This window comes from Giraffa tippelskirchi, chromosome 13 (genome assembly GCF_054371585.1).
Source record: "Giraffa tippelskirchi isolate mGirTip1 chromosome 13, T2T-mGirTip1v1.2.pri, whole genome shotgun sequence".
Classification (NCBI taxonomy): Eukaryota; Metazoa; Chordata; class Mammalia; order Artiodactyla; family Giraffidae; genus Giraffa; species Giraffa tippelskirchi.
The window spans coordinates 15407705-15420630 of record NC_137287.1 but is presented as its reverse complement, the minus strand read 5'-3'; positions in this window follow the sequence as shown (position 1 = coordinate 15420630).

Below are 12926 nucleotides of genomic sequence, written 5' to 3'. Positions count from 1 at the left end.
TATTCCTGGGAATACAGGGACCAGCAGGAGGGGGACCAACAGGGGAAGGGACCTGGGTACCTAGGCCAGAAAGAAGGGCAGATGCTTCCTGCTTGACAGCCCGGGTTCCCCCCGCCTGCTCCTGTTACCTCTGTGCCCCTCCTCCCCAAAGGCGCAACCTCTAAGCTTCATACTCCACCTCTTAGTGGCTTGGTTTCCCCACACACACTCTTATTCCAAGTGCCCCCAGGATTCCTGGGCCCTGTTCTCCAGAACCCTGTCCCTCAGAACCCTGCCCCAGGCTGGGGGTGGGGCCAGAGAAGGTCACCGAGTACCACACACCAAAGAAGGGGGTCGGCCTGGGGGTGGGCTACATAGGCAGCTTCTTCAGCAGCCTCTTGGCAGCAGCCCCAGCCTTCCCAAAGCAGCAGGTGCCCCCAGGCTGGGGCCCAACCTAGAAGGCAGGGGTCGGTTTAACAAAAACATAACGTTGACTTTTTTCCCCGGTGGGGCTTATTCTGTAACATGACTTGCGGATATTTATATAAAAACGAGTGTTACAATGAGGCCCCTTGGCTCCTCTTTGAGTGTGTTTGGATTACCTGGCGGAGGGGGGAGGTATTGGGCTGGGTCCTGGGGTCAGGGAAGGATGAAGACAATACTGCCCATGTCCTGATGAAGGTTTTACCCTCCTTCCCACCTGGGCAATTTGTTATCCCTCTGGAGGGGTTGGATTGGAGTGTTGGGCAATGAAGTTTTTCACACTTTTTGACTTCCCAGGACTACATATTCCAGTTGACCCTTGAACACAGGTTTGAGCTGCACAGGTTCACTTATATGTGGACTTTTGTCAACAAATACTTCTTATAGTACTGCGCAATCAATGGTTGAATCCATGGATGCAGGACCACAGACAGGGAGGGCCAACTATAGCACTTGAGCATCTATGGATTTTGGAATCCGAGGCAGGTACTGAAATCAATATCCCAGGGTTGACTATAAGATTAAAGGAGTACAGAATTTAGTAGTACTAAATTTAGTAGTACTAAATTTCCTGTTCATCTATCAACACACCCAAGCCGCATACCCTTCTAGAGGTAACCACTGTCAATCATTTGGTATTTGTGTTCACTTGTACATGTATATGAATGTGCATAGTAATTAGTGTTAGATAAGATCTATAATTTTTTTAATTGATTTTTTAAGTACATGGTCATCATAAAACAGTATAAATACACAAATACTTAGTACAAAGAAAAAATGCTTTATAATACCATTCCTCAGCGATGGCCACCATTAACTGTTGGGCATATTCCTCCAGTTACTTTACTTGGTATGCTTAAAATATTATGAGAAAATGGGATCCTATGAAATGTACTATTTTACAACTCTCGTTTTACAGTTAATGTTCTTTGGTATAATCATTAAAAAAGCAAGTGACTACTAAACTAAGCTACAAAAGCTGGCTCTCACCCAAACTACCCAGAATTGACTTGTTCCAAGTGTACCTATTGATCACCTTAGGAAAGACAGATCCAGCGTTCTCAGCCACCACCACCCATACCTGACTTCTTGGGAGGACTCAAACCTAGTTCATGCTGACAAGTCAGAAATGGATTGGCCAGGAGAAACTTGGCTTGCACACAAGGTTTCACCTGGTAGTTCTTGTTCTCAGCTTCTCTTGAAAAATCATCTGTTGACACTATGCCTACTCTTCCTATGACTGTCCTTTGAGATGGGGTGTATTCTCTCCAGATTGCCACTGTCCTTTCCAATCCTTTGTTTAGGAACAGGCCATTGTCTTGATTCCTGGCACCTCCCTGGTCCCCATAAGCATTTGGGTGTGGAATTCTCAGGGAAATAATTTCTAGACACGAATATCCAATGTCTCCTAGATCTCTCCCACAAGTACCTCAGATCTCTGATGCTGTGCACCACCTCACCCCTACTCTATTTCCACCTCTGAGAGTTTTAACAGAGCCAAAGTCAGAAACCTCCTCTGTCTGCCTTTTATTCCTTCAACTGCTATTCGCTGCATCCATCATGCTAGGTGCTGAACTAGTACCTGGGGATACAGGGGTAAACAAAACAAAAGCCCAGCATTCCTAGACCTTACATGCTACAGTGAGAGAGGAGCAGTAAACTCATACGAGATGAAAAAGTGAAATGAAAGAGTCCTGATACCTATTATCTTCCATTTACCCATCTCCTACTCTGACCTAACTCGGGTGGCCCTTCAGGCAGAGGTAAAGGGGGAGTCCAGAAAAGACTGTCAACACTGGGAAAGAACAAAACCAAACCATGATCATTCACCATTGAGATGCTGCTATTTGGAAGTGTGTATCTTGCCCTGAATGAACTCAGGAGAGTAGCTGTGTAATCTTAAGGAATGTGCTCATTTTTGTGCCATGGTTTCCTTATTAAATGGAGGGTTTTAAAAACAACAAATTTTGTTATCACTGTTCAGTCACTAAGTCATGTTGAACTCTTTGCAACCCCATGGACTGCAGCATACTAGTCTCCTCTGCCCTCCACCATCTCCTGGAGTTTGCTCAAATTCATATACATTGAGTCGGTGATGCCATCCAACCATCTCATCCTCTGTCACCCTCTTCTCCTGATGCCTTCAATCTTTCCCAGCATCAGGGCGTTTTCCAATGAGTTGGCTCTTCAAATCAGGTGGCCAAAGTACTGGAGCTTCAGATTCAGCCTCAATCCTTCCAATCAATACATAGGGCTGATTTCCTTTAGGATTGACTGGTTTGATCTCCTTGCAGTCCAAGGGATGCTCAAGAGTCTTCTCCAGCACCACAATTTCAAAGCATCAATTTTTCAAGACACTTCTTTAGGTCCAACTCTCACATCTATATTTGACTACCAGAAAAAAACATGGCTTAGACTATATGAACCTTTACTGGCCAAATGATGTCTGCCTTTTAATATGCTCTATAGGTTTGTCACAGCTTTCCTTCCAAGGAGCAAGCGTCTTTAAATTTCATGGCTGCAATCACCATCCATAAGTGATTTTGGAACCCAAGAAAATAAAGTCTGTCACTGCTTCCACTTTTTTCTTTTCTATTTGCCATGAAGTGATGGGACCAGACTGGGAAAGGTCAGTTTTCATTCCAATCCCAAAGAAAGGCAATGCCAAAGAATGCTCAAACTACCACACAATTGCACTCATCTCACACGCTAGTAAAGTAATGCTCAAAATTCTCCAAGCCAGGCTTCAACAGTACGTGAACTGTGCACATCCAGATGTTCAAGCTGGATTTAGAAAAGGCAGAGGAACCAGAGATCAAATTGCCAACAACCGTTGGATCATCAAAAAAGAAAGAGAGTTCCAGAAAAACATCTACTTCTGCTTTATTGACTATGCCAAAGCGTTTGTGTGGGTTGCAACAAACAGTGGAAAATTCTTAAGAGATGGGAATACCAGACCACCTGACCTGCCTCTTGAGAAATCTGTATGCAGGTCAGAAAGCAACAGTTAGAACTGGACATGGAACAACAGACTGGTTCCAAATCAGGAAAGGAGTACATCAAGGCTGTATATTGTCTCCCTGCTTATTTAACTTATATGCAGAGTACATCATGAGAAATGCTGGGCTGGATGAAGCACAAGCTGGAATCAAGATTGCTGGGAGAAATATCAGTAACCTCAGATATGCAGATGACACCACCCTTATAGCAGAAATCGAAGAACTAAAGAGCCACTTGATGAAAGTGAAAGAGGAGAGTGAAAAAATTGGCTTAAAACTCAACATTCAGAAAACTAAGATCGTGGTATCTGGTCCCATCACTTCATGGCAAATAGATGGGGAAACAATGGAAACAGTGACAGACTATCTTTTTGGGCTCCCAAATCACTGCTGATGGTGATTGCAGCCATGAAATTCAAAGACGCTTGCTCCTTGGAAGAAAAGTTATGACCAACCTAGACTGCATATTAAAAAGCAGAGATATTGCTTTGCCAACAAAGATCCGTCTAGTCAAAGCTATGGTTTCTCCAGTAGTCATGTATGGATGTGAGAGTTGGACTATAAAGAAAGCTGAGTGCCAAAGAATTGATGCCTTTGAACTGTGGTGTTGGAGAAGACTCTTGAGAGTCCCTTGGACTGCAAGGAGATCCAACCAGTCCATCCTAAAGGAGATCAGTCCTGGGTGTTCATTGGAAGGACTGATGCTGAAGCTGAAACTCCAATACTTTGGCCACCTGATGTGAAGAACTGACTCATGTGAAAAGACCCTGAAGCTGGGAAAGATTGAAGGTGGGAGGAGAAGGGGACGACAGAGGATGAGATGGTTTGATGGCATCACCAACTCAATGGGCATGAGTTTGAGTAAACTCTGGGAGCTGGTGATGGATAGGGAGGCCTGGAGTGCCGCAGTCCATGGGGAGACAAAGAGTCTTAACTGATGGGACCAGATGCCATGATCTTAGTTTTTTTGATGCTGAGTTTCTTTTTCACTCTCCTCTTTAAACTTCATCAAGAGGCTCTTTAGTTCCTCTTTGCTTTCTGTCATTAGAGTGGTATCATCTGCATATCTGAGGTTGTTGATATTTCTCCCAGCAATCTTGATTCCAGCTTGTGCTTCATCCAGCCTGGCATTTCCAATAATGTACTCTGCATATAAGTTAAATAAGCGGGGTGACAATATACAGCCTTGACGTACTCCTTTCCCAATTTTGAACTGTCTGTTGTTCCATGTCTGGTTCTAACTGTTGCTTCTTGACCTGTATACAGACTTCTCAGGAGACAGTGAAGGTAGTCTGGTATTCCAATCTCTTTTAAGAATTTACTACAGTTTGTTGTGATTCACACAGTCAAATGCTTTCATGTAGTCAATGAAGCAGAAGTAGATGTTTTTCTGGAATTCCCTTGCTTTCTCTATGATCCAACGAATGTTGGCAATTTGATCTCCGGCTCCTTCCTCTTCCTTTTCTAAACCCACCTTGTTCATCTGTAAGTTCTCAGTTCATGTACCGCTGAAGCCTAGCTTGAAGGATTTGAGCATAACCTTGCTAACATATGAAATGAGTGCTGTTGTATGGTAGTTTGAACATTCTTTGGCATTGCTCTTTTTTGAGGTTGGAATGAAAACTGACCTTTTCCAGTCCTGTGGCCACAGCTGACAAATTTTCCAAATTTGCTGACATGTTGAGTGCAGCACTTTAACAGTATCATCTTCTAGGATTTGAAATAGCTCAGCTGGAATTCCATCACCTCCACTAGCTTTATTCATTGTAATGCTTCCTAAGGCACACTTGACTTCACACTCTAGGATGTCTGGCTCTAGGTGAGTGAGCACACCATCGTGGTTATCTGGGTCATTAAGACCCTTTTTGCACAGTTCACCAATTCCTAAGATGTCAGTGTTTGATCTTGCCATCTCCTGCTTGACCATGTCCAATTTACCGTGATTCATGGACCTAACATTCCATGTTCCTATGCAATATTGTTCTTTACAGCATCAGATTTTACTTTCATCACCAGACACATCCATAGTTGAGCATCATTTCCACTTAGGCCCAGCCACTTTGTTCTTTCTGGAGCTATTTGTAATTGCCCTCCACTCTTTCCCAGCAGCATATTGGACACCTTCTGACCTGGGGGCTCCTCTTCCAGTGTCATATCTTTTTGCCTCTTCATACTGTCCATGTGGTTCTCCAGGCAAGAATACTAGAGTGGGTTGTCATTTCCCCCTCCAACGGACCATCTTTTGTCCGAATTCTTCACTATGACCTGTCCTTCATGGGTAGTCCTGTGCGGCATGCCTCATAGCTTCATTGAGTTATGCAAGCCCCTTTGCCATGATAGGGCTGTGATCATGAAGGGGAAAAACAAATTTATATGTTTATATATATATATGTATTCTGAGGGTTTGTACATATAATTTATATGTTTATATATAATATTATGTATTATATATTAATAATATATAATTGACATACCATACAAGTCACCCTGTCTTTTATGACTGGCTTCTTTCACTTAGTATTGTGGTCTCAAGGTTCATTCATGTTGTAGCGTGTGCTGGTACTTCATTCTTTTTTATTGCCAAGTAATATTCTCCGCTGTATGAAAATGCCACATTGTGTTTATCCATTCTTCAGCTGATGGATATTTGAGTTGTTTGTTTATACTATTATGAATAATGCTGCTGTGAATATCTGTGTACAAGTTTTTGTATGAATGCCTATTTTTAATTTTCTTGAGCTGAGCTCAGTTGCTTCAGTTGTTCCGACTCAGCAACCCTATGGAGTGTAGCCCGCCAGGGTCCTCTGTCCATGGGATTCTCCAGGAAAGAATACTGGAGTGGGTTGTGCTGTCCTCCTCCAGGGGATCTTCCCCATCCAGGGATTGAACCTGGGTCTCCTGCATTGCAGGTGAAGTCTTTACCACTGAGCCACCAGGGAAGCCCTTTCAATTTTCTTAGATATATACTTTGTTTTGGGGGGATTTCTTTTGGCTGCACTGGAATTTTCATTGCTTCGCGTAGACTTTCTCTAGTTGTGGTGAGCAGGGGCTACTCTTTATAGTTGTATTGCACGAGCTTCTCATTGCAGTAACTTCTCTTGTTGCAGAGCATGGGCTGTAGGTGCTCAAGCTCAGTAGTTGTGGTGTGTGGGCTTGGTTGCTGGGCTTGGTTTCTTCAAGGCGCGAGCGATCTTCCCAGGCCAGAAGTCAAACCTGTGTCCCCTGCACTGGCAGGCGGATTCTTAGCCCCTGGACCACCAGGGAAGTCCTATGTGTATAATCTGCAGTGGAATTGCTGGATCATACTGTGGTTTTATGTTTAATATTTTGGGGAACTGCCAAACTAGTTTCCAAAGTGGCTGAACTATTTTACATTTCCACCAACAATATATGAAACTGGAGTTTTAATGGTTTTTCTTAACATCACCCTATGAATTCTCCATAAGCACGAAGTTCTGTGCCTGGAACAGGGTACTTGTTCGCAGAACAATTGCTGGTGATGACTTTCTGGTCAGAAACCAAAAGAAAGAACTTAAAAATGTTTGCATGACAAAGGAGACCATAAACAAAACGACAAAAAGAAAACCCTCAGAATGGGAGAAAATATTTTCGAACCAAGCAACCAAAAAGGGACTAATTTCCAAAATATACAAACCGATCATGCAGCTCAATTGAAAAAACAAACAACCTAATCAAAAAAAAACCAAAAAAAACCCAGGGCAAATGACCTAAATAGACATTTCTCCAAAGAAGACATACAGATGGCTAGAAAGCACATGAAAAGATGTTCAACATCACTAATTATTAGAAAAATGCAGACCAAAACTACAATGAGGTATCACCTCATACCAATCAGAATGGCCATCACTAAAAAATCTACAAACAGCCGCTCTCTCTTTTGAAATGGCCCACACTCTGTCTGTAGAGTGTGTTTCTCTCTAAATAAATCCATTTCTTGTCTATCATTTTGTCTTTCACTGAATTCTTTATGCGCCAAAGCACACAGAACCTGATCCTCAGTAAGTCTAGACAACAGTAGGAACTAAGGCCCCCAACCAGGTGGAGGATGGTAATTTCAGGCTGAGCACAAGATCCCTGAAACACCACCCTGTTACCTCACCACCAACCAATCAGAAGAAAACCTTCATACAGAGGAAAATAACAAAAACTCTGACCTCCTCCCCAAATGATCTTCCCTTTTAAAACTTTCATGGTTGAACAAAATCTTTGGAGTTGGCTTCTGGACATGAGGTCACCTTCTCCCTGGGTTGCTGGCCTCCTGAATAAAGAAACGTTTCCTTTCCATTAAAATATATATATATATACACAAACAATAAATTCTGGAGACAATGTGGAGAAAAGGGAACCCTCCTACACACTGTTGGTGGAAATGTAAATTGGTTCAGCCACTATGGAGAGCAATATGGAGGTTCCTTAAAACACTAAAAATAGAGCCACCATATTATCCAGCAACTCCACTCCTGGGCATATATCTGGAGAAAACTACAATTCAAAAAAATCTATGCATCTCCGTGTTCATTGGAGAGCTATTTACAATAGCCAGGACACGGAAGCAACCTAAATGTCCATCAGCAGAGGAATGGATAAAGAAGATATGGTACATATATACAATAGAATATTATGCTGCCATAAAAAGAGTGAAATAATGCCATTTGCAGCAACACAGATGGACCTAGAGATTATTATACTGAGTGAAGTAAATCAGACAGAGAAAGCAAATATCATATATCATTTGTATGAGGAGACTAAATAAGGGTACAAATGAGCTTATCTGCAAAACAGAAATAGAGTTACAGATGTAGAGAACAAACTTATGGTTACTGAGGGTAAGGAGGGGGAGGGATAAATTGGGAAATTGGGATGGATACATACATACTACTATATATATAAAACAGACACTAATAAAAACCTACCATACAGCACAGGGAACTGGGAAAAGAATCTAAAAAAGAATGGTTATATGTATATAACTGATTCACTTTGCTGAACAGCAAAAACTAACACAACAGTGTAAATAAACTCTACTCCAATAAAAATGAAGAAACTGTAAGAAAGAGACTTTTGGAGATCGATGAAAGAGAATGCTCACTTATAAGCAGTTTTTCTGGAGAGGTACATCTTTCAAAATAGGCTTTGGGATGGGCAGCATCTATTGACAGGCATAGAAGAGCGAAGGAGGGGTCTGAGCCAGTGAGGAACACAAGTTCAGAGCCTTTTACATCAGACACATTAGAGTTGGAATCTGGCTTCCACCAACCAAAGCTCTGTGACTTTGGTCTAGTTGCAGCCTCTTTCCATGAAGAACAAATACGAAAAGTGACAGTCTCAGCCCACAGTTACATTGTGATGGTTACATGGGGAGAATTCATGTAAAGGGTGCCCAGCATAGAATTTAGTACACAGTGAACACCACTAAATGAGAATGTTGTTGTTCTTTTTTGTTAAGTATTTATCTCGCTGTACTGGAGAAGGAAATGGCAACCCACTCCAGTACTCTTGCCTGGAAAATCCCATGGACAGAGGAGCCTGGTAGGCTATAATCCATGGGGTCGCTAAGAGTGAGACACGACTGAGCAACTTCACTTTCACTTTTCACTTGCATGCATTGGAGAAGGAAATGGCAACCCACTCCAGTATTCTTGCCTAGAGAATCCCAGGGACGGGGGAGCCTGGTGGGCTGCCGTCTATGGGGTCACACAGAGTCGGGCACGACTGAAGTGACTTAGCAGCAGCAGCAGCAACTGGGCCTTAGTTGCAATACATGAGATCTAGTTCCCTGACCAGGAACTGAACCTGGGCCCCATGCATTAAGAGTGAGGAGTCTTAGCCATTGGACCACCAGGAAAGTCCGTGAGACTGTTGTTCTTGATTGTATAATAGTTGGAAAGATTCAAAATAATTTCCCTATTTCAAGATGAATAAATTGAAGTTGAGAGAAGTTATATGACTTACAGAGTCGGGAAAAGGAAGGAGACTTACTTATTTGGGGAGGTTAAAAAAGAAACTTTATTATTTAGAACAGTTTTATATTAACAGAAAAATTGCAAAGATTGTGTAGAGGGGTCCTATATATGCCCCTCCCTATTCACTCTCCTCTATTAACATCTCACATTTGTTATGGTTCATGAATCAGTATTGATACATTGTTAAGTCCATACTTTATTCAGGTTTCTTCAGTTTTTACCTAATGTCCTTCGTCTATCCCAGGATCATTAGGTCTCCTTAGGGTCCTTTCGAATGTGAGTTTTCTAGGTGTCCTTCTTTTTGATGATCTTGACAACTTTGAGAAGTACTGGTCAGGGATTTTATAAAATGTCCCTTAACTGAGATTTGTACATTAGACTAGAAGTTATGGGTTTGGGGAGGAGGCAAAGTGCCATTTTCATCTCATCATATCAAGGGTACCTGCCTTCAGGATGATATCATTTTTTTTTTTTTAGATTTACAGTTTTTCAGGTCGCATTTATTTATTTATTGGCCACACCTCTCAGCGTGTGGGATCCAACCTGTGCCTCCTGCAGAGTCCTAACTACTGGACCCCCAGGGAAGTCCCAAGATGATTTATCATTGTTGATGGGTAACCTTAATCACCCGAATGAGGTAGTGCTTTTCAGATTCCACTGTGAAATTACACTTTTCCTCCTTCTTTCCATAGTCTACTCTTAAGAAGGAAGTTGCTTGCGCAGCCCATACTACAGGTGTTGAAAAACTATGCTCAGCTTCCTTGAGGGCAAAATATCTACAGAAATTATTTGGAATCCTTCTGTAAGGGAAGAACTTATTTATTCAATCATTTATGTATATTACATTATGATGGATTCGTGGATATTTATTTTATATTTTAGGTTAAACTCCAGTACTACTGTAATCATTACTCTCCAGCTCTCCTTTGGCTCTTGAGTCTCTTTCAACATTAATTTCTATTTATTTATTTGGCTGTACTGGGTCTTAGTTGTGGCATATGGGATCTAGTTCCCTGACCAGGAATCGAACTTGGGCCCCCTGTGTTGGGAGCACAGAGTCTTAGCCACTGAACCACCAGGGAAGTCTCCCTCTTGAGTCTCTTTCATGTGCTTTCATCACTGTGTTTTTTGTTTTGTGGCGGGGAGTGGGGAGAGGGGGTGGCAGTTTAACAGAGACTTACTTCTTATTTATCTTTTAGTATCTTTGGATGTTTGTCTCAAGTGTGTGTAAATACTATCCACTTCTAAAAGTTGAAAACAATGCCTAGTGTAATTAACATTAAAAGTTAGTATCTTAATTAAAAAGGTAGAATAAAAAGTCTTCTTCCTTCCCCTGATCACTCCTCCTCAGCTCCATTTCCCCTTCCCAGAGACATCATGTTGATTTCTTATTTGTTTCTGCATAACAATTCCTTTTTTTCCCCTTCTTTAAAACAAAGGTTTACATATAGTACACACTGTTTAGCACATTACTGTTTTCATGTAGTTATTCCATATCTTATGTGGGTTATTCCATTTCAGCACATAGAGATCCATCTCCATTTTAGCCTCTACATAGTATTCCACTGTAAATCTACACCATATATAGCTTTATTCAACCAGTCTCATATATTCATATACTTAACAAGTCTCCATCAATGGACATTTATACTATTTCTCATCTTTTACTAGAATAAGGAGTGCTGCAGTGAATGCTCACATCTTTGTATCCTTGACCAAATAAATCTGCAGGATCAATTTCTAGACAAGGAATTGCTACATCAAAGAGTATGCTAAATCTCCCTCCACATACTTTTCACGAACTCTCATCTCACCAACAGTGTATGAGAGGACCTGTTATTCCACACCCTTGCTAACATGGAGGAGTAACAAGTTTTTTGACCTTTGTTAATCTGATAGGTGGAAGATGGTGACTCATTGAAATTTTAATTTGCATTTCTTTTGTTATGAGTGAAACTGAACATCTTGCCAGTCATTTACAAGTCACTTGTGTTCTCCTTTTCTGTGGATTGTCTCTTCAGATTCTCTGCCCATTCTGCCTTCCCTTGTCCTTTAGACTTTTTCTGATCTTTGTTTTGTGCCTCAGTGAAAGCTACTCATTTGTTTAATCCATCAGTAAATATTTATTGATTACCTACCGTGTTATAGCAAAATAGTAGTGAACAGAAAGGACAAAGGTATTTTTCTCTGGGAGATTAAAGTTCTAGAGGGGGCAGACAGGGTAAAGAAATAAATTTATGAAATTTATGTCAGTTGGTGTTAACTGTTATGGATAAAGAGTAGGATATGGCTTACGAAGTTCTGAGGGGCTCTTCTTTTCTAAAAAATAATTTTATTTATTTATTTTTTGGCTGCCCTGGGTCTTTATTGCTGTGTGAGCTTTTCTCCAATTGTGGCGAGCGAGGGCTACTCTCTAGTTGCAGTGCAGGGGCGTCTTACTGCAGTGGCTTCTCTTTTTCAGAGCTCAGGCTCTAGGGCACTCGGGCTTCAGCAGTTGCAGCACGTGGGCTCAACAGTTGTGGTGCTCGAGCTTAGTTGCTCCGCAGCATGTGGGATCTTCCCAGACCAGGGATCAAACCTGGGTCTTGCATTGCCAGGCAGATTTTTTTTTTTTTTTTTCACCACTGAGCCACCAGGGAGGCCATACATAGAGTATTTCTAGAAAGATATTTGAGAATTTCTCAATAGGAACATCTAGGGAGTGGAGACAGTTTCACCTTTAAGAATCATGTTCTACTTTCTCTATTAAAAAAAAAAACAAATATTTATAACTTTTATAAAAACATAAAATGTAATTACCACAACAAAAATTAAAAATACAAAAAATTGGGAGAGGAATGCTTTAGGCAGAAGGAGCAGCGGTGCCCAGTCCTTGAGGTGGGAACAGGCTGGGGAAGCTGGAGCCCTCAGCCAGGGGCCCTGTGTGGCGGCTGCCGGCTCCCAAATGAAGAAGAGCCTGGGAGGGTTGTTTGTGGAGTACTTGCCACATGCCAGGCATTTCGTTGTGGGGTTGTGTGTGGGCAGTGGTGGGTAAGACTGACAAATGCCTTCCCCAAGCTCCTGGCTCCTCCCACAGTTGGTGGGAGGCCCTGCCCTGGCTTTAGCAGAGCATCCTCACTTGCCTTCCACTCCCTCCCCCTGCTTCTCCCACCTCTTCTCTAGGACCCATCAAATCCAGAGGAGGCAGGAGCCTTGAGTTGAGTGACCTTGACTTTACCTTTCTGAACCTTAGTTCCTACATCTACAAAATGAAAGCCATAATAAAGCGTATCTCAATGGAGCGGTTGTGAGAATTACTTGTGTTCTAAAAATGGTTAGGATCGTTACTAATGTTAGGCTGCCTCTAGCACCAACTTGCTGGAGTTGGTTATTTAATACTAAGAATATAATGACCCCAAGGCTTGCTTGCAAGGCAGAGAAGACTGGTATGAGTGTCCCCATTTTATACTGCAACCCAAAGATGAAAAGAGCTTATCCAAAC